We start from the raw sequence: 27,268 nt of genomic DNA, 5'->3' as shown, positions 1-27,268 counted from the left end.
AATAGATGAAGCTCAAACTTGTTAGGACATTTCCATCTTTTTTTTTTTTTATTGTTGGTGTTTTGTTTTCTGAACGTGTACTCCAAGCTAAGCACTGTGAACTTACTTAGGCCACGTAGAGAGGGCAGAATAAGGGTCTGGAGACTGGACAACAGCTAGCACTCGTGTACAATTCCCATCCCGCCAAAGTGCCCATCCCAGTGCCTGTTCCCTTACTTAGCTCCCCACCCAGTTGATGTGACAGGCTCACCGCCCAATCCCCTTTCTGGTTCCCAGGCGGACGGCTAGCACCACCGGAGCCAATGGCGGCGGCCGAAGGGCCAAGGGGGGCTGGAGGGAGGGAACGCTCGCTTTAGAACCACAGCCGCAGAGACTGCGAGGAGCAGAAGTTGTCTGAGTGCGAGGTGGGCGGCTGTGGGGGCCAGACCCGGGATCTCGGCGACTTTACGTAAGTGTTCGGTAGCGCTGGCGAGACTGAATGGAGCGGGTTTCCTGGGCATGGGAAGGAGTGCATTTTCGGCAGAGCATCTCCCGGAACCTCTGCCGGAACGTGCCTTGGACCAGTGAAGACGGGGGGGGGGGGGGGGGGTTGTGCAAGGCGGGGAAGGGGGGGGGGTTGGGAGAGATTTCAGGGTGCCCTGGTGATCTTTCGTAAGAAGGATGTGTGGGAGTGATTGAGGGTTCCCCATTACCCTCTTCGGCCCCTACTTATTGTGTTAAGTCACTTTAGAAGATGGTGTTTTTTTCTCTCTCTAGTTACTTTTAACTTGTTGCCCACCTCGGACTGGAGACATTGACGCCCACCTTTGCCCTTATGCCAGTTCTGAGCGCCGAGGTCCCCGAACTGGAAAACCAAGTGCCTAACTTCCCTTTGCTGTCCTTTTCCACCTACTGCCATTCCCCCTCCCTCTGGCCGCCGCCGGACTCAGGAAATCCCGGAGCCGGCAGCGGGGCGACGCCTCCAGCTCCCGCTGCTTTGGCTGCGGTTGACCTGGGCGTTAAGCCGCCGACCCCAGGGTTCCAAACGGGGCGGAGCCGGGCAGGGCTGCTGGAGCGCCTGGGTATGAACCTAGCTCTCCCTGCCTGCCTTAGGCCGGCTTCCCTCCCGGCCATTGCCTGGGGCGTCTCGATCGCCCAGAGTCGCCCTCCCTATGAGTAAGCACTTTTTTTCCCCTTGTATATCCGAACATCTCTGGCCCAGCTAGGCAGTACCTTTCCGTTCTCCTCTTCCCCCAGAGGCACGCCGCTGCCCAGCTTCCTTCTTTGCCTCCTTAGGCTTTGCAGTCCAAGCGCGAGGTCAGGGGTGTAGCACCCGAAAGATCCTTGGACGGCAGGCATCCTGGGACACTGAGCCCCAAGGGGCGGCGGGAGCAGATTAGGGTCGCCCCTTCCCCAGCACAGCTGCACTTGTCGATGTTTACTTTTCTCCCCTTACAGTTCTTAAGCTCTCTAACCAGAGGCCCTGAGATGCTGACCACCCCGGCCCTGGCTTCTTGCCAGTTCCCTAGTAGTTGCCGCTGACACAGTAGTGTTCCTGCGGGTTGTGATCCCCACCCCAGGTCGTCCCCTGGCCCTCAACCAAACTTCACCCTAATGAAAAGCTGAGGTGGGGTTAGTACTCTGTGACACTTACCATCTATGAGGCAGTTTCTTGTGACGCATCTGAGCGTGTACCGCATCCCTGGGGGTGTGGAAACTTGAACTAAGTTGGGAGAAGCAGTCTGAAACCATGCCTGGCCTGGTCGGAAGGATAAGGGGGAAAGATTCCTAAGGTTGGTCACTATGGTTAGAAGACGTGGAGGAAATGGGGGGAAAACCCAACTACTGAGCAGTAAACTGGGTTGTCACTATGATTTAGGAGCCTAAATTTCATCCTAGAGTTGCAGTTTCCAGTAAATTACAAGTAAGTGGTCGGCAGCTACCCCACATTGGCTTATTAGCCTGATGAGCCTCAAAGTCTCTTAACGTCCCCAGGGTAATGGTCCCATGATTTCTTTTGACAATAAAACTGGGCCATCATAGCTGAGGACCATATTTCGAAGATTACTTCTACCAAAAAGATTACCTCTACCAAAAAGACGTGTAACTCAAGTAGCCCCCTTCCCTCCTGGGAGTTCTATTTGGATTTAAATGTGAATTTGGACTTCTGATTTTATCCCAAATAAAAACAGGAGTGGGTTTTTTAAGTAGGCACTTGAAATAATGTTGAGACATAGATCTCTCCCCTTGCAACCACATTATGGCTTTAGCGAAAAAAATCTGATTATTTTCTAGGAAAGTCAACCTTTTACTCCTACCCCATTTCCTTCAGTTTTACCTAAGTCATATCCCATAAGATAATTCATAAGTAATAAGCACCATCTATATTCATTGACATAGTGTTTAATTTTAAATGAACCATTCTCTACTGTGGCCATCTATTTAAAATGGTGGATAATCCTTGGTTTAGAATAAACAATTGTGGATTGGAATTAATTGGTTTAGAAATAGTGCAGAAACAGTTTACACTAAAATTTGACCAATAAAGTTAGTTGGGTTTGCTGGCCTGAGGTTTCATTACAGTAATGAGAGGCTTTAAAGCAACTATCCCATATTGTCTGTCCATGTGGGCCAACTTAAGGTCACTGTTGGGGGGGGAAACGTGGCAGTGTTGCTATTTAAATAGCTATTTGCATAAATTGCACAGTATAAAAACAAGCAGAGACAACTCAGGTCAGGAGTTTAAAACCATTCCTTATTTGTAAATGTACATCTAATTGATAGATATTTATTCCTTTTTTGTACATCGAATTGATAGATATTTATTCCTTTTTTCTGAGTGTGTGCCGGTCCTGGAGCTTAAATTTAGGGCCTGTCTTTTTTGTTGGTTAATTTGAGATAGAGTCTTATAGACTTTCCTATCCAGGCTGCCTTTGAAGCCTTTCCTGCCTGACTACCTTCAAACCTTGATCCTCAGATCGCAGCTTCCCCGATAATTAAGATTAGAGGTGTGAGCCACCGATGCTCAGAAAGATATTTATTCTATAAAATGGGGCACAAGCAATAACATTGAATTTGGGATATTTAAAAGGTTTTGGCTTTGACTTTTTTCCTCCTCTCATGCTTTTTTGTTTTGTTGCAGCAGCCACTGAATGACATTAGCACTTAATTTTCTTCTGGGCCTGAGTTTCTAAGCCTGAAAACTAGAACTTGTATAAAGTGCACTCTGGTGGCACAGATTAGCTGGAAGTAGATTTAAGCAGCACCTGAACAACTGGAGTTAACTGCATGGTAGATAGACCCCCCTAGTGGAAGTGAGATGACAGTATAATTTTAGATTGAACTAATAAGTGTGTACTGTTAAATAAATAAAATAAAAATAAGAGGGATACTATTACCCAACTGAGTTGCAATAATAGGCAGCTCAGTTCGTTGTAAAATGTTAGATCAAACAAGTCAAAACAGAATCCCCACTAGGGTTTAGTCTACAGTAGTTCATTGTTAAGTTCATATCCATGCATTTAAAAATCACTCTCACTATTGCTGACTTCATTTTGTAGTGGCAACCATCTAAATAATCTCAATTTTTTGTAATTAAAATGAGGAGGTTGTGAGTTTGATTCTTAATTTCTACTTTTAGACTCTTTTCTTTACCTGGGTGAAAAGTAAAATAAATTACACCCTGCCTGATGTAATACAATCAATCTTGAAGTCTAAGTTCCAGTTGCAATGCTGCTTTTTAGAGTCTAATTGCTAAAAATGACGAGTTCTATGACACTCAGAGTAGAAGGGTTAGTAATACCCATTGAGTAATATTTTGAGTGAGATTAAGTCTCTTTTACCAATGGTTACACACACATTAGACTTGACCATGGCTGTTTAAACTGGCAGAATGTCAGTATCCAAGGCACTATCAGAACCCCAATGAAATTTTGCTCCTAGGCAAACAGTGTGACTTGGTGAAAAGAAAACGCAGCTTGGCCATGGTGCTTAAGCACTGAAGTGATTATGTTTGGTAATAGTAACAGGAGAAAAGAAGCAAGTCCACTAATTATTATTCCATGTTGTTTTAGGTGTCACTTGAACTTGGCTTTTTACAAAGTTTGCCTATATTTCTCTGAGCACATAGGATAAAGATGTAAATTTACTTCTCTATTTGATATAACCTGAACTAGATAGAATGTATATAGCAAACTTTTCTTGTTTGGCTCCAATTCTAAGAATAGCTTGCATAAAATGAGATTTGAAAATGAATGTCTCTTAATACAGGACACTTTGGGTATCTGTTTTTAGAATTATTGTATACTTTCTCATATGGTAGTTTCTCTTTTTGGGAAAAGTAATGTAGTGGGGCAGCTTTGATCTGTGAGAATAAGAACACTAAGATTAGGGCCCAGCTGGGTGATGTTTTGAGTCTGCATAATTATTGCAGAGTGATGTACCATGTAATATACGCTCAATGTGGTGGAGGATTCAAAAGCTTTTTGGATACATTACAATGTTGAGTGTTCTTTTAGATAGCCCTGTTCATGACGGGCTGTTTTCAGTTATAAGAGCTTTGGTTAATTTTATGGAAATTGTCTCATCATGCAATCAATTTTAGGAGATGGTCTCATAGTTGGATTAATTTATTGTAGTTACAGATGTGAGAAAATTTCATATTTGATAGTGAATTAAAAAATTATTGTCAAAACACCTCAGGGGGGACAGGGGGAGGGGGAGGGGGGTATGAGGGACAAGGTAACAAACAGTACAAGAAATGTATCCAATGCCTAACGTGTGAAACTGTAACCTCTCTGTACATCAGTTTTATAATAAAAACTTAAAAAAATTCTAACTTAAAATAAAAAAAATTATTGTCAAGATGATGTACAGAGGAGCTACAGTTACATACTTAAGGTAGTGAATATATATGTATATATATATATATATATATACATTTCTTGTCATACCCATTACTCCCTTCCTCATTTTTCTCCTGCCGTCCCTTCCCCCAACCCCCCGTGCTTTCATCATTTTTAAAAAATCTTCCCCTTGATGGAAATTGTCATTCTAGTCTACAATGCTTATGACCACTATGATTATTAACAATAAAACATTTCCTTCCAGATCGGGTGATATATACATATACATTTCTTTTTTTTTTGCTTAGTGTAATCTGTTCCTTCTTTTTCTCTCATTTCTTCCCTCCGCCTTGCTGCCCTTGAGTTGCTTAGTTTGCTCTCGTCAGTGTCCATTGCAGCTGTTGGCCCCCCTGTACTGTATTTTTTTTCACACGTTTTCCATTCATTCTATGACCTCTTCCCAGCTTCCTTCTTGATAGTGAATTTTAACATATTCTTAGCACTCGAAAGAAAAATAGTATAAATTGTTTTACAGGCAAAGAAGTATCGCTATTATATGAAAATGAAAATACAGAGGGAAGAATATGTTGGATGTGGGCTCAGAGGATTCTGTACATGATTGCCACTGACTCAGAGTTTGACCACCTTGAGAAAATCACCTACAATTATTCCACACATAACTAACATTGAGTGTGTACATGTGCCACATACCAAGCATTTTATAAATGAGGAACTCATTTATAAAATGAAACTGGTACAAGGAGTTAGGCTGGCTGGATTTTCCTTTTTAAAAATACTTATAATCTGGAATTTGAGTCAGGACTCAAGGAATACGGCCCTAGCCTAGTAAGCATGAAGACCTAAATTCAAGTTCCATTACCTCAAAAAAAAATCTGGTTGCTTTCTGTTGTATTAATTAGTTGATTTACCACAGCTTTTGTTTTGTGGTGCTGGGAATAGAACCCAGGACTTCACAAAAGCTAGGCAGGTGCTGTACCACTCAGCTTATTTCCTCAGTCAGTCACTGATTTTCCAAATGTTAATGCAACTGTATGTGCCTTGATTCCAAGTACATAATTTTTCAGGAAGGCAACCCCACCTCCCAATGGCTTCTTCTAGGCCTAATGTTAGCTCTGTCAAATACACAGACACCTTTTATATCTTTTGTTAAAAAGGATTTTTGAGGCATTAAATTTGTTTTATAATATGAGAAAGCATAACTTTTCTCTTCAAAGCTTAGAAATGTTTTTGATGACAAGGAGAGAGTGGTGTTTATTGGAAAAGGCAACAGGCCTGGAATTCGAGGTCTTTTAGTCCTCTGCAGGCTGGCCAGATGGGTGATTTTTCAGTAAATCACTGAGGTTCTCTGGTCATATCTGGGGCTTGCTTTATTTTTAAGCCATCTGTTTCTAATCTACTCATTTCATAGGCATGCTGAAAGGAAAAGTGAGTGATATGAAGCTTTGGCTCTTTAGCTGACAGGTGTTACATGAATTCAACATACTGAGCTGTACATTATAGCTACACTGAGGTTTTAATAGGACTTCTCAGAGGAGCTAGGGCATAGCTCAGTGGTAGAGAACTTGCCTAGCATGCATCAGGCCCGGGGTTCCATCCTCAGCATAGAGAAGGAAAAAAAGGAAGAGATTATTTAAATCTTACCATATTTTGGGGGGAAGGGAAAAAATAAATCTTACCATATTTTTACTTGTCTGTAAAGGTTCTCTAGCCATCTAATTTTACAAGCAAAAATGAAAGAAAGCCAGACATAATGTAATGAAAACTAAGAGGTAACAAGAGAATAAAAACCTCGACGTAATACTTTCTTATTTTTCTTTCCTCATATTTTATAACCTGTTAAAGTCATTAATTTCATGGGTTTTCTCCCATCTTGGCTAAGTCCTGAGTGATAGTTTGTTCTTTACTGGAAATCATTAGAGTCTATCGGTGTATCCAACAGGAGGCTTTATCTAAAAATGCTCATGAATACTCAGGTGTTTCCCAAGATGTAGGTATGGAAAACACTTCGTAAAGAGACAATCAGTAAATGTTCTATGACACCAGTATTAGAAACAGTGGGAAGTGAATGCAGATTTTCCTTTGAAAAATAAACATACTGGACTTAGATAACTTCTGAGGAAATTTTCAGCCTTTACTGAGAAATTATTAACTTGGAATTAATCTGCAGTATTTATTGTCATCTTGCTGATAATGTGATGATTATAAAACTATTTTGTTTAATGTGCTTTTTTTGTCGGTCATGGGGCTTGAACTCGGGGCCTTGGCGCTGTCCCTAACCTATTTTACTCAGGCTAAGGCTCTGCCACTTTGAGCCACAGCTCTGCTTCGAGTTATTGTGTGGTTAATTGGAGATAAGTGTCTCATGAGGACTTTTCATCCCTGGCTGGCTTCAAACAGCAATCCTTAGATCTCAGCCTCTTGAGTAGCTAAGATTACTGGAGTAAGCCACCAGCACCCAGCTTTACTGTTTTTTACATTGTTAGTTAAAATTCTGTGTGATAAAATTTATTTGTGAAATGATAGCAGATAATTAAAATGAAATAAACAGAAAACCCTGAACTAAGACTTTTGTAAATAGAACTTTGATTTCCTAAGCTATGTTATATATACAGACACACAAACGTAAACATACACACATTCATGTTTATTTATATAATTTGTATTATACACTGAAATTTTAAAAGTTTTAGTTTTTATAAAATAAATGGTAGAGCAGTATGATCTATTTGAATGTTCATGACATAATCTACATAATAAGCTCTAATTACATTGTATTGTACTAAGATTTGGCATTGTGCAATTGACACATGAAAAACTGTATTGTTTGATGTGTCTACTGCCCCCCATCCCTGCCCCAGCACCTGTTTTTTTCGGTTATTACATTGAGAACATGTTTGAGTATTTTGGAAAATGTTTTCAAAAATCACTGTATGATATACTAAATGTTGGCTATATGATTTTTTTTACTAATTTCATATTGTTGGACAAATAAATTCTTTCCAGATCTTATTGATCCTGCTTCAGTGAACATCTCTGGGATGTTGGATCATGCTGGGCCCTGGTGGCTCACGCCTATAATCCTAGCTACTTTTGAGGCTGAAATCTGAAAATCTCCGTTCACAGCCACCTTGGGGAGGGAAATCTGCAAGATTCATATCTCCAGCCAAAAGTGGAGCTGTGGCTCAGAGTAGTAGAGCATGAGCCTTGAGTAAAAGAGCTCAGGGACAGTGCCCAGGTCAGGCCCTAAAACTGACAAAAAAATGTTGAATTACATATGACTTTAAACTGGACTAGCTTAGATGAAGTATATGTTTCAGAACTATCTTGACTTATTCTAATCTGGTTAACAGGTGCAAAACAGGATGAGGTTGGATTGGGTGGACAATCCTAGGAAGTTTGACTTTTGGAAAAGAATAGGGGAAGGGAGACAGATTTGTTGTCAAATAGCCTTTAGATTTCAAGTTGCTATAAAACTCAAGAATACGAAAATTATTTATGTCTGTAAAAACCATCCAAAAGACACTTCAAAAAAACCTGCACTTGGTTCTATGACTGGTGAGGGGCTCTCTTATTTCAAGCTATTGATCTGCTCAATTACTTTGATATCATTTAGTAAACTTTGAGCTAAACTAAAAGTTTTCTATTTCATTCAGATTGCTGCATAATAGATCTGGAAAAAACTGATACAGCCACTTCCTTTGTGCCTATACACTTTGTGCACATTCAGCAACTAACATGTGGCTTAAAAAATGTTTTGTATATTTCAATGGTTTGTTATGCATTGAATAACTAAACCTGAACTTCTCTCATGCAGCTTCATGGACTTTTCCATGGTGTTTCTCTCCTCCTCCTGGTTTACTAATGTACTGATCTGGACAGTCCATGATGACCAGGAAGCGGCATGAAAGGGTTGCCTTTCATGAAATATATTCTCATTGCTTCCTTTTTCTTGCCCCATCACCTCCTTCTCTTCCCTCCTGCCCTGCCTTTCCTCTCGTCCCCTGCTTTTCTTCCCTCCCATTTTCCTTCTTTTCCTAGTCCTCCTCCTTGCCCTCTCTACCATCACTGCCACTGCCGCCGCCTCCTCCTTCTCCTCCTCCTCCTCACGGGTTGGGGGGTGGTGGGCTCTTTTGTATGTACTTTTTCATAGCATAGATTTTTAACATAAAATATGAGTTGTGATGGCTTTGCCATTTCAAACCTCTGTGGGAGGTTTCTTAACTCACCACACCTCAACTTTCACATGTATAAAATGGGAATAATACCACTTTTCAGTCTTATTTCTAGAACTAAATTTATAAACTAACTGTAGTAGATGTTCAATAAATGTTTCCACTTATGCACCATTTAATGTCCTTAATTTCCTTTGTCAGATCTCTCTATCCATTTTCCTTTAACCCTTTTTTCCCTGTGTGACCTTCAAAATTCAAAAGAATGCTTTAATTTTAGTTTTATTTAAGGACTTTATTGCTTTTTACTGGGACTATGTAGAGGATTTCAGCAGTCTGTTTGAGGAGCTTTGCTTAGCTCAGAAACCTGGTTATCATTTATTTTATTATTTTGTGAGGAGATTCCAATGAACACTCTAAAGAACTCGCATTCAAAGGAAAATTGGAAGCATGGCTCCTAATAAGTTGCAGATGCCATTATAAACACATTGCTCCTCACAAATACAGCTTAAACAGGATGAAAGGTATAATTACTATTGATGCTCAATTTTCTGGGCAGGGTAGGTGGTAGTCTCAAGTTTTCTAGTGTTTCCACAATAATAGAAATGGTAGGAATGTGAATGGTACAGAGTTTGCTTTTGACAAAAATAGTAGAAACAGGCAAAAATTGATCAGTGAAAACTTTAAATGCTGAGAAGAAAGGGGGTTATAAGTAAAATATTTTTTCAAGATGATGTACAGGGTTTAGGAATGGGTGAATTCAAACCATATTTTTTGCCAGTCTTGGAGCTTCAGGGCCTGGGCACTGTCCCTGAGCTGCCTTTTCAAGGCTAGCGCTCTACCACTTGAGCCACGGTACCACTTCCAGCTTTTTCTGAGTAATTTATTGGAAATAAGAGTCTCACGGACTTTCCTGCTCAGGCTGGCTTCAAACTGTGATCCTTGGATCTCAGCTTCCTGAGTAGCTAGTATTACAGGTGTGAGCCACAAGTACCTGGTCCATGCTAATGTTAGATTTACAATTTCTATATTTTCCTCTAGTGGACATTTTTTTTTCTAGTGGACATTTTTTAAAGCAAAGTTCAGGAAATGATGAAGGATAGTGATACATGCAACAAATTTTAAAGTAGTTTGTGGATCTCCAGTTTAAATTGTGAGCCATTTTTGTAATAAAGTTCTAAAATTTATCATATAAAATAATTTTAAATTGTTTTATAATTTAAAAATAGGCTCATTTTCCTGAAGTGTAGATGATATATTGACAGATTCACATTCAAAAAATATAAGCCATACATTTGACAGCTTATCCTAAATTAAAGTGTTCCAGGTTTGCTTGGACCTCAGGAAAAAAAGCAAGCTAAAATGTTTGGAGGTAGAACTGGCAGGAGAAAACACTCCCAGTCTATAGCTTTGTATAAGTATGAATGGAAGTTGGATATGTCAAATGAGTAGTTTCAAACATGTATTATTTAAAAGAAGGCTGTAGGCCATTGACAAATAAACTCAAGAAACCTTCAAAACGTTGTGCCCAGATTTCTAATGTATATATTGAAGTAGTATTAATTGCAAACAGAATAGTATTTAGCCAAGAAGGTGAGGACCACTGCTGAGACTTACATATGAATGTTTTCATCATACATTCAGCTAACAAAGTTTTTAGTGAAATGCTATGTACCAGTAGTTCATGCCTGTAATCCTAGCTACTGAGGAGGCTGAGATCTAAAAGTCCATGAGATTCTTTTTCTTTTTAAAAATTTATTGTCAAAGTGATGTACAGTTATATATGTAAGGTAGTGAGTACATTTGTTGTCAAATTTGTTACCTCCTCCCTCATTTTTCTCCCACCTTTCCTCCTCCCCAATCCCCCCCACAAGTTGTACAATTAGTTTATAACATATTGTCTTGGAAGTATTGCTGTTGCATTGGTTAGCCTTTTACCCTTTGTCACTCTTTGCAAAAGGTTTGCCATAGCTTCCTGAGAAAGGAAAGACAGTGATGTTTTGTCTTTGGTGCAAAATCTTCATGGAAATAGGAATTTAGAAGCTAATACATTCCAGGTACTGTACTATCATCTTGATACCCTAATTCTATCCTTCTGGGTTTTTTTCTTTTCTTTTGTTTTTTTTGTTGGTCGTGGGGCTTGAACTCTGGGCCTGGGAGCTGTCCCTGAGCTCTTCAGCTCTAGGCTAGCACTCTACCACTTCCCTATCCTAATTCTTTTTTTTTTCCTACTTTTTTTTTGGTCTGTCTCTCCTTTGCAAAGAATTGGCTTTTCCCTTGTCTTCCAATTGTCATCCTGGAAGTCTTATCTTCCAGCTCTCCTCAGGGTTGATCTATTTTTTTCTTTTTTTTTTTCAACTTTTTATTAACAAACTGATGTACAGAGAGGTAACAGGGCTGGGGATATGGCCTACTGGCAAGAGTGCTTGCCTCGTATACTTGAAGCCCTGGGTTCGATTCCCCAGTACCACGTATATAGAAAATGGCCAGAAGTGGCGCTGTGACTCAAGTGGCAGAGTGCTAGCCTTGAGCAAAAAGAAGCCAGGGACAGTGCTCAGGCCCTGAGTCCAAGGCCCAGGACTGGCCAAAAAAAAAAAAAAAGACTTTTCAGAGAGGTTACAGTTTCATATGTTAGGCATTGTATACATTTCTTGTACTGTTTGTTACCTTGTCCCTCATACCCCCCTCCCTCCTCCCCCTTTCCCTTCCCCCCCTGAGGTGTTCAGTTCACTTACACCAAACAGTTTTGCAAGTACTGCTTTTGTAGTTGTTTGTCTTTTTTTACCCTGTGTCTCTCAATTTTGGTATTCCCTTTCAATTTCCTACTTCTAATACCAGTATAGACGGTTTCCAATATACTCAGATAAGATTACAGAGATAGTGTAGGTACAACCACAGGAAGGTGATACAAGAACATCATCAATAATAGAAGCTACAGATACAGATGGGACGTTAAAAGTAGTTACAACTGTGATATAACAATCGTTTCCATAACATGGAGTTCATTTCACTTAGCATCATCTTAGGTGTTCATAAGGGTATAGATATTGGGCTCTTGTGATGCTCTGCTATGACTTGCCTAAACCTGTACTAATTATTCCCAATAAGGGAGACCATAGAGTCCATGTTTCTTTGGGTCTGGCTCACTTCACTTAGTATAATTTTTTCCAAGTCCTTCCATTTCCTTACAAATGGGGCAATGTCATTCTTTCTGATAGAGGCATAAAATTCCATTGTGTATATGTACCACATTTTCCTGATCCATTCGTCTACTGAGGGGCATCTGGGTTGGTTCCAGAGTCTAGCTATGACAAATTGTGCTGCGATGAACACTGTTGTGCTGGTGGCTTTACTGTGATTTTGTTTGTGGTTTTTTTGGATAGATACACAAAAGTGGGGTTGCTAGGTCATAGGGGAGTTCTATATTTAGCCTTTTGAGGAATCTCTGAACCGCTTGCCAGAGAGGCTGAACCAGTTTACATTCCCACCAACAATGAAGTAGGGTTCCCTTTTGGCCACATCCCCTCCAACAATTGTTATTGTTAGTTTTCTTGATATATGACATTCTTACTGGGGTGAGATGGAATCTCAATGTTGTTTTGATTTAAATTTCTTTTATTGCCAGTGATGTAGAGCACTTTTTCATATGTCTCTTGGCCATTCTCAATTCCTCATCAGAGAAGTCTCTTTGTAAGTCTTTAGCCCACTTGATGAGGGGGCTATCGGTTCTTTGCGGTTTTGTTTTGGAAGAAGGTAATTTTTTTAGTTCTGCATATATTTTAGATATGAGGCCTTTGTCCATTGAATGGCCGGTATAGATCTTCTCCCAGTCTGTGGGCTTTCTGTTTATCTTGCGAGCTATGTCGTTTGTGGTGCAGAAGCTCTGCAGTTTCATGCAGTCCCATTTGTCCAACCTTTCTTTGATTTGCAGCCTTTCTAGGTCTTTGTTAAGGAAGTTCTATCCTGCGCCAAGGAGCCCAAGTGTTTCTCCTACTCCTTCCTTCAGTGTTTCCAGGGTGTCTTTTGATTTCGAGGTCTTTAATCCATTTGGAATTGATTTTGGTGCAGGGTGATATATAAGGATCTAGTTTTAGTTTGCTGCATGCGTTGAACCAGTTTTGCCAGCACCATTTGTTAAAGAGGCTATCTTTCTGCCAAACTATTATTTTAGCTCCTTTATCAAAGATTAAGTAGGCATAGTTCTGTGGGTTCGTTTCTGGGTCTTCAATTATGTTCCACTGGTCTTCAGGCCTGTTCTGGTGCCAATATCAAGCTGTTTTTATTACTATAGCTTTATAATACAGCTTGAAGTTGGGTATTGTAATTCCTCCAGCACTGTTCTTTCTTCTTAGGATTGTTTTTGCTATTCTAGTTCTTTTATTGTTCCATATGAATTGCTGGATTGCTTCCTCTATTTCATTAAAAAATGGTGTTGGGATATTAATGGGTATTGCATTAAATTTGTAGATAGCCTTTGGCAATATTGCCATTTTGATTATATTAATCCTCCCAATCCAGGAACATGGGAGGTTTATCCATTTCCTTAGTTCTGACTTAATTTCGTTTTTAAAGCTTTTAAAGTTCTCATCGTAGAGGTCTTTCACTTCTTTGGTTAAGGTTATTCCTAGGTATTTTATGTTTCTGGGGGCTATTACAAAAGGAGTTGCTTTCCTGATTTCAGCCTTGGTCATCGGGTCGTTACCATAGAGAAAGGCCGTTGATTTTTGAGGGTTTATTTTATATCCTGCCACTTTGCCAAAGTTTTGGATCAGCTCTAGTAGCTTGGGGGTAGAGTCAATGGGGTTCTTTAGGTATAGGATCATGTCATCTGCGAAGAGAGAAAGTTTAACTTCATCTTTTCCTATTTGGATCCCCTTTATATTTTCTTCTTGCCTAATTGCTCTGGCTAGGAATTCTAGTACTATGTTGAAGAACAGGGGACAGAGTGGACATCCCTGTCTGGTTCCTGATTTTTCACCATTTAGAGTTATGCTTGCTGTTGGTTTGTCATAAACTGCCTTGATTATATTCAGGAATATTCCCTGGAATCCCAGTTTCTCCAAGGCTTTTAGCATAAATGGGTGCTGGATTTTATCTAACACTTTTTCCGCATCCAGAGATAAAACCATGTGGTTCTTTACCTTACTCCGGTTGATGTGGTGGATTACATTAATTGGCTTGTGTATATTAAACCGAATCTGCATTCCTGGGATGAATCCAGCTTGATCGTGGTGTATGATTTTTTTGATGACCTGTTTTTTTTGTTTTGTTTTGTTTTTGCCAGTCCTGGGGCTTAAACTCAGGGCCTGAGCACTGTCCCTGGCTTCTTTTTGCTCAAGGCTAGTACTCTGTCACTTGAGCCACAGGGCCACTTCTGGCCATTTTCTGCATATGTGGTGCTGGGGAATTGAACCCAGTGCCTCATGTATACAAGAGAAGCACTCTTGACCCTAGGCCATATCCCCAGCCCCTCCATGAGATTCTTATCTCCAATCAAGCACCAAAAAGCCAGAAGCTGCTCAGGTGGTAGAGCTCTAGCCTTGAGTAAAAGGCACAGAGAGTGGCCAGGTCCTGAGTTCAAGTCCAAGGACTTGTACACAAATGCTACAGTGGAGAAAATGAATTTAAATGTGGTATTTTTCCTTTTTCTTTTTTTTCTTTTTATTTATTTATTTATTTCTTTATTTTTGGCCAGTCCTGGGCCTTGAATTCAGCGCCTGAGCACTGTCCCTGGCTTCCTTTTGCTCAAGGATAGCACTCTGCCACTTGAGCCACAGCGCCACTTCTGGCCATTTTCTGTATATGTGATGCTGAAGAATCGAACCCAGGGCTTCATGTATAGGAGGCGAGCACTCTTGCCACTAGGCCATATCCCCAGCTAAATGTGGTATTTTTTCTTAACATAAAGTAATTTCTAAATTTAAAACTTTTTTGCCAGTCCTGGGGCTTGGACTCAGGGCCTGAGCACTGTCCCTGGCTTTTTTTAGCTCAAGGCTAGTACTCTACCACTTGAGCCACAGCACCGCTTTGGCTTTTTCTGTGTATGTGATGCTGAGGAATCGAACCCAGGGCTTCATGCATGCTAGGTAAGCACTTTACCACTAAGCCACATTCCCAGCCCCCAAATTTAAACCTTTTGTAGACAAAGACATTCATTTGTAACCCAACGTAATCAAATCTAAACTAAGAACAAATCACATTTAAACATTGTTATTTCTTTGCAATAATGACTGCATTCTAAAAACGAGCCCACTATGAGTTAATTTTACTTAAATAGAACATTGCTCAGCATATAAATGAAGGTCAGCAGACACCAGTGTCTTGGAATAAAATAGCCTTTTGGCAAGAAAATGAGCCACACCCCATTGAGTTTTTGCAAAAATAAAATTCTTTCCAGCTTTACCAAATTGTACATGTTGTGCACAGCATGTACTTCTGCAGTAGTTGGTTCTGCAGCTGTGGAAACATCTATGAATGCAGAAGCCACAAAACAGCCATTTACCATCACCTGAACATCCAGCTCTGAGACTTCGTATAGTCATTTCTTGAGCTTTATCTGAATCACCAGAAATGGCAAGAAACTACAAATATAGTTGATGCCTTGATTTCCTGGTTGAACTTCATATTTGTCACAGATACTAAATTGGACTGTAAAACCTGAGATTTCCAATGTGACGATTTTTTTTATCTGACAAGAGGGGACCTCAGCAATGTACTATCTCTGTTATACGTGGTTCTCTTCAAGGGCAGTAATAAATTTTGGCCATAAACCTCTGCAAAGAGCTGTTAGGGAATGAGGAAATTAACCCCTCTATGCTCCTACTTTCTTCACAGTGTGCCAGACCACAGCAGGTCTAAATCTCCTTATACATAAGTCATCCTTCCATATGCAGAGGCTATTGGTTCCAGGAACTCCCTGAATTACCAAGAGTCATGGATGTTAAAGTTCCCTAAGGAACTTAAAACTGGGTTATATTTGCATATAATCTACTTATATTCTTCCATGTACTTTGTTTTATGTGCTGTTGAGGATGGAACCCAGGGTCTAGTGGGTACTAAACATATAGCTGCATTCTCAAACCAATCCCATAGAATTTAGTCATCTGTAGATTATTTAATACATAGTACAATGTAAAAGCTATCTAAATAGTTGGTATACACTGTATAGTTTGAGAAATAGTGGCAATCAAAGTGTACCTGTTCGGTGCAGCCAGTTTTTTGTGAATATATTCTGCTGATTTTTTAACCTAACCATAGATGTGGAGTCCTTGTATACAGAAGGCCAAATATATATTTGAAAAAATGAAAATGAATGGTCATGACTCATCCTTTCTGATAAAGATTAATTGACTTTTTTGGGAGCAAAAATATAAGAATGAGGAATTATCCAATAGCCATAGAAAAAAATGAATCCAGTTTCAACTACAGCATCATTGCCCTCAGATCTCCCTATCTAGCATCACTACAGCCCATATTCTGCCATTTATCTTCTGAGCTCAACCCACAGAAAAGTTCCTGGAGCTAGACAATTTACTGTTACTGAAAGTTAGAACAAACAACACCGTCTCTGAAAGAAAGGAGAGGTGCCCCTTGAGAGAGGAAGGTGGGCAGTAAAGTCCATGAGACATATGCACACTAAATTACCAAAAGCCACAAAGTGCTGTGGCTCAAGTGGTAGAGTGCTAGGCTTTAGCAAAAGGAGCTTGGGCAGCACTCAGGCCCTCAGGTCAAATCCCAAGACGCGCGCGCACACACACACGCGGTGGGCGGGGGGAGGACTGGATGTCAGTGCATTTCCTGGTGACCTATTTAGAACTTCCTATACAATTACTTCATTCCTTTCACGGGTCTTTGTTAAATTGTCTCCAATATGTCTGCCACACTAAGATAAATAAAACAATGTGCTACCATTTGATGAACTCAATGCAGTCACTGATTTTACAGATGAAGCAACTGAGGCCTGATTTTGATTTATCCTAGCATACAGTGTTCAAGGCCATTGGTGAAGGAGACAGTCTCCATTACTGGAGAACCTGATTTTAGTAATAGACCTAATATACCACTATTCTGTCTGTATATGTAAATATTACAGCCAGGATCCAATATTGTTTACTAGCAATGTTTCTTCCTCTTTGAATCAGTTTATCCTAACTAATATTTTCTTTCACCTGTTAACAAGATGGCAGTAGACATGCCATGTCATTAATATCTCCAAAATTCAGCATCTGGCAGCTCTTCCCAAGCTAATCGAAATGCATTAGCAATAGCAGTGCAGTGAGTAGGAAACTATTTTTCTAGGTCATATCTTTAATCTGGAGAGCTGGTGCTCTAACAAAACTGAAGCCCTAACACTGATATTAAAGCATTTCCTATACAGTAACATATCCAAAAGATTGGCAGAACTTGAATTCTAATATGTTGAAAATATATTAAAAGGTTTTACCATTCCTGATTTCTTCTAAATTAGATTTTATTACGCTCTCAACAGTCAATTAGTGTGTGTGTGTTCATGCACGTGCGTGTGCGAGCGTGCGCGCTATGTTGGCTGGAACTCAGGGCCTGGGCACTGTCCCTTAGCCTTTTCACACAAGGCTGGCACTCTACCACTTGAGCCACAGCTCTCCTTGTAGCTCTTTGGTAGTTAATTGGGGATAAGAGTCTCAGAAACTTACTGCCAGGGCTGGCTTGGAACCACAATTCTCAGACTTCAGCTTCCTGAAGAGCTAATATTGCAGTTATGTGCCTGGCTCAGAAGTTTTTAAATGAAAATATTTTATATTCTCAGGCTTCAATTATTCTACAGAATCAAATCTTAAACACTACAAAAATATTGAGTAAATTCCTTGATTTAACAGAAAACTTGGAAATTTACTGTCAGGTTAAAAACAAAAAAGGCTCCTTGGCTAAAAACTGGAGAAACTCTACCTGTTGCTTTGCAGCAAAGGAACATGAAACATTATGGTTTCATTTCTGTCTTCTTTTCTCAAGATAAAGCTTTTCTGGCTTTTTTGTTTAATGATTTGGGGTGGAAGGCACAAAACAATAAACCTTCTGATCCTTTTTTCCCAGCCTGTTTATATTCAAAAATGACTTTTATTATAATTAATAAAATAGATCATTCTTGGCTGGTATCAGAAATATGGAATTGGTTGGTTTGGTTTACAGAAGAGAAATAGAAAAAAATCACAGTCCATATATACTTCCCTGAGTATAGGCAGCAGAATTATTTTTCTATGGTGAAAACTTCCCTAAGTTATATAGCATATGCCTAGTAGTTTCATCACAGTCATAAGCTTCCTCCACTTACTCCTAACTCTGCTTAGGTAATAGATACAGTAAATGTGAATTGTACTTTGTAATGAAAAAAACATGTAATGGAGAATGTGAAGCCTGGAGTGGTGTTGGATACCTTAATCCCAGGCACATAGGCTGAAGCAGGAAGGTCACAAGTTTGATACCAGCCTGAACTATATAGTGGAGATACTATCTCAAGAAGAAAGAAAATACTGTGGATTGGAATATAGATCTTGGTGAACTACTCGCCTGAGCATGTGTCCTGGATTTGGTTCCCAGCACTGCAAATAACAACTACAAAAAGAATACAGTACTCATCATGAACAGTTAACCGTTTGTTTGTTTTGTTTATCCTGATCCTGGGGCTTGAACTCGGGGCCTGGGTTCTGTCTCTGAGCCTCTTAGTGTTCAAGGCTAGTCCTCTACAACTTGAGCCACAGCTCCACATATGGTTTTTGAGTGGGCAATTGGAGGTAAGACTCTCATGGAGACTTAGCTGCCTGGGCTGACTTCCAACCATGTTCCTCAGACCTCAGCCTCCTGAGTAGCTAAGGATTAGCAGGTGTGAGCCACGAGCCACACCTGGATTTATTTGGATTTTTATACTTACTTTATTCTATTTTTGACAGAGTTGGGGAGATGGTACCTAGACATTCGCATATGCTAGGCAAGTGCTCCATCACTGAGCAAACCCCCTAGCTCTTTTTCTATTTTGTGAACTCATTCTCCTCCTCCTCCTCCTCCTCCTCCTCCTCCTCCTCCTCCTCCTCCTCCTCCTCCTCCTCCTCCTCCTCCTCCTCCTCCTCCTCCTCCTCCTCCTCCTCTCCTCCTCCTCCCCCTCCCCCCCCCCTCCCCCTTCCCCTCCCCCTCCCCCTCCCTCTCCTCTTCATCCACCACCTTCTTTTTGGAAGTACTGGAGTTTGAACTCAAGGGCCTTGTTCTTGATTAGGAAGATGCTAACCATTTGATCTATTCCACTTTTAGGTTCTTTTTTAGATAGGCTCTTCTGATTTTGCCTAGGGGTCTGCCACTGACACTGATTCTTTTCACTATGCCTGCTAGTAGCTGGAATAACCCTATTTGTTTGTCAACATGGAGTCTTTTTATTTTTTTGCCTGGGCTGGCCTTGAACTGTAATTCTTCTGATGTCTGTAATCCTGCTCCAGAACTGTAATCCTCCTCCCAAATATCTAGGATGTAGGATTACAGTTGTGAGATACATATTCAGCCTATAACTCATTTTTTTCCTGTCACATTTTTTTCTTATTTATTATCAAAGTGATATACAAAGAGGTTACAGTTTCATATGTTAGGCCTTGGGTACATTTCTTGTACTGTTTGTTACCTCCTCCCTCATTCCCCCCTCCTCCCTCCCCCTTTCCCTCTCCCCCCATGAGTTGTTCAGTTGGTTTACACCAAATGGTTTTCCAAGTATTGCTTTTAGAGTCATTTGTCTTTTTATCCTTTGTCTCTCGATTTTGGTATTCCCTTTCACTTTCCTACTTCTAATACCTGTATATACAGTATCCAGTGTACTCAGTGTACTCAGATAAGGTACAACCACAGGAAGGGGATACAAAAGGATCATCAACAATAGAAGCTACAGTTTCACATGGCATGTTGAAAGTAATTACAACAGTGATATAACAGTCGTGTCCATAACATGGAGTTCATTTCACTTAGCATCATCTTATGCATTCATAAGGGGATAGCTATTAGGCTCTTGTGATCCTCTACTGTGACTAGCCTAAACCTATGCTAATTATTCCCTATGAGGGAGACCATAGAGTCCATGTTTCTTTGGGTCTGGCTCACTTCACTTAGTATAATTTTTTTCCAAGTCCTTCCATTTCCTTACTAATGGGGCAACGTCATTCTTTTTGATAGAGGCATAAAATTCTGTTTTGCATATGTACCACATTTTCCTGATCCATTCGTCTACTGAGGGGCATCTGGGTTGGTTCCATATTTTAGCTATGACAAATTGTGCTGCAAGGAACATTGTTGTGCTGGTGGCTTTAGTGTGTTCTTGTTTGTGGTCTTTTGGGTAGATGCCCAAACGTGGGGCTGCTGGGTCATAGGGGAGCTATATGTTTAGCCTTCTGAGGACTCTCCATACCATTTTCCAGAGTGGCTGAACTCAGGACATTACACTTGATAAGTAGGTAGCCATGCCTGCAGCCTCTTTTTTGCTCCGTTTGTTTTTGAGAGAGGCTCTAGATTAGACTATGAACTTTATTTATAGTCCATACCATTGCTGAATGTGGCAACCATGCACCAATATGCCCATCCATTTCTGTAGATATAGAATCTTGTGATTTTTTTTTTGCGTGGGCTGTCCTGGAACCTCAATTCTCCTGACACTAGCCTCCCAAATAGCTTATAGATGTGAGTCACTGGTGCCCAGGTATAAGTTGATTTTGAAACCAGTGAATTCTCAGAGCCAGTGAACCTGAAATGGTCTATCCCATCTGGAGGAATGAGCTAAAGACTTAATTTAGCCAATTTCTGACTTGAAAAGCTGGGATGGGGACAGGTTGGTTACAACTGCATGGCTGACTTTTTGTTAACAATGTGATTTTATCACATGAAAACCACAAAATCCCTTTGACTAGTGGCAAAATTCATTTTAATTACTCCCTTTAGTTGTACCAAGTTGCCAAATAAAATATCAACTGAGCAAGAATGGTCAGTTACATCCCAGTGTGTTAATCTGAGCAAGCATAGTGTTACATTTATACATGCTACTCTATCTTCCAAGAAATTCAAAGCATATCAGCAAAAATAAAGCAAGTAAAATTTGTAAGGTCTTCCCCTTAAATTTGAGTGATAAGGGCATATAACCACTTTAGGAGACCAAGATATTTTTGCAGCCAATCTTATGGATAAATCTACATTGTGTTCAAGACTCTGTGTTGGGCCAAATTTAACAATGACCATTATGTGTAGAAAATAGCAACCATTGTTGCTGAACTAAACTCTCTGGAGATTTAACAAAAGTGAATTAAGCTAACAAAACCTTCATGGCAGCATAACCAAAATAAATTGACCAGAGAAGAGTGGGCTAGAAATAGGACCGTAGAATTGATGAATTAATTATACCTGGTGAAGCAATCCTAATCTCTATGTAAAGCTGAAAGCTGCTTGTCAGAATGAGTAGTTCCCAGAGTGTGCATACACTTGGATTTCTCAGAGAGACATATTTGTGGATGCACCTAATAAATATTCAGGAGATGCCAAGTGGGCCCGTGAAGGACTAACCTCCACTGAACAGAAGTGAATTTGTGTTTCCTGCATGTGTACATATTTGCAAGAATTCCATGGAGAATTAGACACCTAGTAAGGTTCTTGAAGTGAATATTGGCAATCTTTAGGATGTTTTATTAGAAAATCAGGCAACAATTTTTCTCTATAAATTTGCAATAACAGCAGAAGTCAGAAAATATTTTCACATGCAAATAGAGCTGAAGCACCTCCTGGGTACATTTAACACTTTGAGGTGATGGCAGCATCGGGTAACAAGTAGAAACCTGAGCTTCAAGTTATGCTTTGTTGGAGTTAGTCATTTAAAGGGGATTTGCTATGTCTTCCTAAGAACTGACAAGGTTAATCTTGCACTAGGGCAAGCCCACAGGAAATGCTACAGTGGTCCTTTCTTTTGAAAGTTGCTTTTGTTGTTCTTGGTGAGGTGAAATACTAGTCATTTTAATGTTTGGAAACTAAAGCAGTAGTATATTGGCAGCTTAAATAAGATTTTTTCTTTTCCTTTTTTGTGGGGCAAGTTTGAATTTGTTGAGTGCTTAATTTTTTGCCAGGAATTGTCTTAAATGCTAAAAATACATGGCTAGAGGAAACAAAATCACTGCCCTTGTATAGTGTGATAAATCTTTAAACTATAGAGGACTTTAAACCCCGTTGGTGGTATCATTCAGCTTTTAAAGACCTTCATTGAAAGAGTCTTGAGAAGTCTTGCACATTTTCAATGATTTCAATAGGGAGAAATCAGTCAGGCTCTAGTGGCTCATGTCTGTAATCCTAGCTACTCAGGAGGCTGAGATCTGAGGGTTGCAGTTCAAATCCAGGCAGGGCAGGAAAACCCATGAGACTTATTTTCAATTAACCACTAAGTAGCTGGAGTAGGAGGTGGAGTTGTGGCTCAAGTGGGAGAGCACCTGGCTTCAGCACAAAAGCTCAGGGACAGTGCCTAGTGCCTGGGCCCTCAGTTCAAGCCCGGAGACCAGCACCTCCCCTCCTCCAAAAAATAGGGACAAATGAATAAATGGTATGGAATGCCGAGCAAGAAATTAGAAGCTTATCATGTTTTCTTCTTTCTTATATTTCATGAATCCGTGTTGATGCTTAGACTGCTTGAGTAGCTGAGAAATGTTTCAGTTTAACTTTTGGGTTTATCTTTAGAATAGCCTGAATTTCTATGGAGGAGTGGAGGGACATAGAGAACAGATGAATGCAAAATCACAGACGTTGGTAAATGGACCTTCTGTCTTGTGAAGAATGATAAAAATCTTTACATGTATTTCATGCTCACTATGGAAAATGGGCATATGGCTTGGTTATTTTTTGCCTGTGTGAGTAGTACAAGAGCTGACTCAAAGGAGATGACATAGAGGTTCCTACCCTAAAGTGAAATCTGATGACGGGCTGTGGTGGAAAAATGATGTGGTCATGGCCATGTTTGCTCACATCTCTTAATTCATTTCCTTTTATAGAGGAAAAACCAAAGAAAGCCTCACTACTTTATTATTTTTAAGTTACCTTTTAAATTTTTCTTGCTCATACCATTTCCTCCCTTTTCTTAAAATTCCATTATAATGATTCACAGGTCAATTGGCTCAGGTTGTGCCTTTTTACAGTCCAAGCAAGTATCATACCCATTTCAAGGAGTTAGTATCACTAATCTATATTCATCATACGAACATCTATGAGCATACCCACTTTGAGTAAGGGGAAAGGCATGTTTCATATTTCTTCTGTATCCTTATGTCATCCAGTCATGCCTTTTGTAAACCATGCTCAACCAGTATTACCTATTGGATGAATATAAGCCAGGAATTTTGGTTTTGCTTTCCAGAATACAAAATACATTCATAGAAAATTTAAAAGCTTATTTTTATAGAAATGTTTAAACATATGTAAAGTAAAATAGTTTAATGAAGCTCCTAGTTTCATGTGTATGTGTGTATGTGTGTGTGTGTGTGTGTGTGTGTGTGTGTGTGTGTACTTTCACTTTTAAATATTCTTGGTTGCTTTGTACAAGAGAAGGGAAATTCTTGCTGCTTACTAAAGAAAAATCTGGTTTGCTATATACAAGCTGCATATCAAGTTATTTTGTAACACATTTTTCTATGTGCCTGTCCTAGGATTGAATTCAGGACCTGGCCTTTGTCCTTGAGCTCAAGGCTAGCATTTTACCTCTTGAGCCACAGCTCCACTTCCAGATTTTTGGTGTGATTGATTGGAGAGTATTTCTCAAGGACTTTCCTGTCTTGGCTATCTTTGAACCACAATCCTCAGATCTCAGCCTCCTGATTATCTATGATTACAGGCCTGTACCACTGACACCTGACTGTTGGAAAGCTCTTTGAGAACTTTAGATCCTACTTCCCCCCAAAATTGAGTTGCTGCTAAGGTAGCAGGGTTGTTGTTTTTCTTGTCATATCCCTTCCTTTCCTCCTCTCTCCATTTCTCTTCCCCTGGCCCACCTATTCCTGTTCCCTCATCCCTTCCTTTCTTTGGGTGCTCATCCTGGGGTTTGAACTCAGGGCCTGGGCACTGTCCCTGAGCTTCTTTTGCTCAAGAGTACTGCTCTGCTACTTTGAGCCACAGCTCCGCTTCCAGTTTTCTGATGGTTTATTGGAGATACGAGTGTTAAGGACTTTCTTGCCTGGGCTGGCTTCAAACTGCGATCCTCAGATCTCAGCCTCCTGAGTAGCTAGGATTATAGGCATGAGCCACTGGTACCTGGCTACGCATTCATTTTTTAAATGAGACCTTCAGAATAGAAAGGTGTAGAACATATGAGTTATTTCTTTGTGTGTTTTATTAGCTACGAACTGAGCCCAGATGTCTTCTGTTAAATCATTCCCTGCCCTGTGTGTTTTTCAGTTAATGATTTTGGGGGAAGTCATACTTCAAATTGTTTTTGAAGTCATTTATGGTGACACATGCTTGTAATTGCAGCACTCAAGACGATAGAGGCAGGAGGATCTTGAGTTAGAAGCCAGCATAGGCTACGTAGTAAGACCCTGTGTCAAAAGAGAAAAAGTCCTCAATTTATTTCAAACTTTTGTTTTTCATGATGAAAAGCACCCCCAAGTACATAATTTAAAGTCAGTAAAATTCCTAATTACTTTAAAATTTTGAACTGGGTGCTGGTGGCTATGCCTATGATCCTAACTACTCAGCAGGCTGAGATCTGAGGATAATGGTCTGAAGCCAGCTTGGAAAGTCTGGGAGAGTCTTATATCCAAATAACAACCCAAAACTCAGAAGTAGAGCTGTGGCTCAAGTGGTAGAATGTGAACCTTGCGCAAAAAAATCTCAGGGACAGAGCCCAGACCCTGAGTTTAACCCCTAGGATTGGCACAAAATAAAATTGCAGGACTTGGGGTGTAGCACAGTGGTAGAGTGTTTGCCTAGTGTTTGCCCATCACCAGCATTATAAACAAAAGAAAAGAAAAACAGAAACCAGATCTACTTGCTTGTTGAGATTGACACATTTATGCAACATGAAGTCCGTGTACCTAATACTGCTTCTAGTTTAACTTTCCTAAACTTTCCAATATGATTCAGAATTTTACCAGCAGCTGCCTGCCTGTTAACTTGGCAGTTCTTTTAGTTTTTACATCCCTGTGTTTGCTTTCTTTTTTATTTTTTATTTTGGCAGTACTAGGGACTCAACTCAGTGCGTTGCACTTGCTAGACAGGTGTCCTACCATTTGAGCCATGCCCGCCCCCAGTCCATTATTTTTTTGCTGGTCCTAGGGCTTGGACTATGAACCTGGAAACTGTTCCTGAGCTTCTTATGCTCAAGGCCAATGCTCTACCACTTGAGCCACAGCACCACTTCAGGCTTTTTTGATACTTCGTTAGAGGTAAGAGTCTCAGGGACTTTCTTGCTCGGGCTGGCTTTGAACTGAGATCCTCAGATCTCAGCCTTCTGAGTAGCTAAGATTACAGGTGTGAGCCACAAGGGCCTGGCAACAATCTGTTTTTTGAGACAGGGTCGTGCTGTGTAGCCCAGACTTGTCTTGTGCTTGGGATCTTCCTGCCTTAGCCTCCCGAGTGCTAGAATTATAGGCGTGCACCATTGTACCTGGGTAATTCCCTGTGATTTGATGGCTCATCCTCTGTGAGTGTAACGCTTTTTTTTTTTTTCAAATGAAATCACAAACTTGGGTAAAATCCTATTTGAGGAAAAGGAAAATAGAGCATGTTATCAAGGTGCAAGCACATTGACACAGGCCTCTAATATAGCTGTCACATGGAAGTAGTATATCTAGCATTAAAAGTTGGAAAAGCCCTAAAAAAATATTAAGTCTAGATCTTGTGTTCTAACTGCATGTTACACTGATCCCCATATAAAACTCTCAGAAGACTGCTTTGGGTATATGTCTTTTCATTCTACCCTAAGGGGTGTGTGCATCCATAGGTATAGGTGTGTGTGTGTGTGTGTGTGTGTGTGTGTGTGTGTATTTTCTGGGTTTGTTTGTAATACGAGAGAGAGAGAGAACACGCTTGATTCCCATTGTTTTTCTTTCGTTTGCAGTCATCATGATGAATTTCTTTTTTTTCTTATTTATTGTTAAAGTGATGTACAGAGAGGTTACAGTTTCATATGTTAGGCCTTGGGTACATTTCTTGTACTGTTTGTTACCTCCTCCCTCATTCCCCACTTCCCCCATCATGATGAATTTCTAAAGCAGCACAGATGCTGTCTTCGTTCTATTACCTGCTTGTAAAACATAAAACTTATTTCACAATCCTTGCCACCATCTTCTATTCCCGAGCCAATTTTCATTAACTATAATAAAAACAGATTCTGTTCACACATGGAATCACAGCCACATGGGTTCACACACATACAAGTGCAGGCATACTTCTCTTCCTTGCACCCACACATATTCCAGATATGGTCAGAATAAGCCAGGGATGAAAATTTGTATACTACTGATGAGCAAGAGCTTTCTATTTTTTTTCTCTGTCATGGAGCTTGAACTCAGGGCCAGCCTGGGCACTCTCCTTGAGCTCTTTTGCTCAAGGCTAGCACTCTACCACTATGAGCCCCAATGCTACTTCCAGTTTTTGAGTGGTTAACTGCAGGTCAGAGTCTCATGGGGACTTTTCTGCCCAGGCTGGCTTCAAACCGCAGTCCTCAGATCTCAAGCTCCTCTGAGTAGCTAGCATTACAGGTGTGAGCCACCAGCACCTGGCTAGAAAGAGCTTCCTTCTCCTTTTTCATTTTTTTTAGGAAATATCCTACCCGACATTTAAAGTAAAAGATGCAACTTTTGTTTTCCTTTTTAATTAATGTTTTCTTGACTTTTGTAATGCCCAGGATGGAATCCAGGTATTCTTGCATGTCAAACGTGTACATGGATGTACATACCTCTTATTGTAGAAAGGGAAGACACATACCCAAAACAGTTCCGTGAGAGTTTTACATGTTAGAACACAAGATATAAATTTGTATTTTTTAGTGTTTATCCAACTTTTAATGGTAGATATACTCTCCATGTGAGCTATAACCTCAGCCTCAAAATTATGTGTTAAGGAGAATAACCATTTTTAGAACTTTGACTACAATGTTGTTCAGTTGGAAACAATATTCATTGAAATCAATGAAGAAATTTTAAAAATCTGTAACTTGGTGTTGCTATTTTCCTCTTACCAAACATTTGTCTTTAGCCAAAGGCCAGTGGCATACTCCTTGCGATCCTAGCT

At 40.1% G+C, this 27,268-nt stretch overlaps 1 protein-coding gene across 1 annotated transcript in view; it reads left to right on the top strand.

The window, feature by feature from the left end:
• The first annotated feature begins 327 nt into the window (after nucleotides 1-327).
• Nucleotides 328-27,268, top strand: part of Pls3 (plastin 3) — an 85,220-nt gene continuing 58,279 nt past the window's right edge. The window contains exon 1 of the mRNA XM_048335760.1: nucleotides 328-448. The gene's annotated coding sequence lies outside the window, so the exon portion shown is untranslated. The remainder of the gene's footprint in view (nucleotides 449-27,268) is intronic.

This window comes from Perognathus longimembris, chromosome 28 (genome assembly GCF_023159225.1).
Source record: "Perognathus longimembris pacificus isolate PPM17 chromosome 28, ASM2315922v1, whole genome shotgun sequence".
NCBI lineage: Eukaryota > Metazoa > Chordata > Mammalia > Rodentia > Heteromyidae > Perognathus > Perognathus longimembris.
This window is presented reverse-complemented; position numbering and strand designations above follow the sequence as displayed.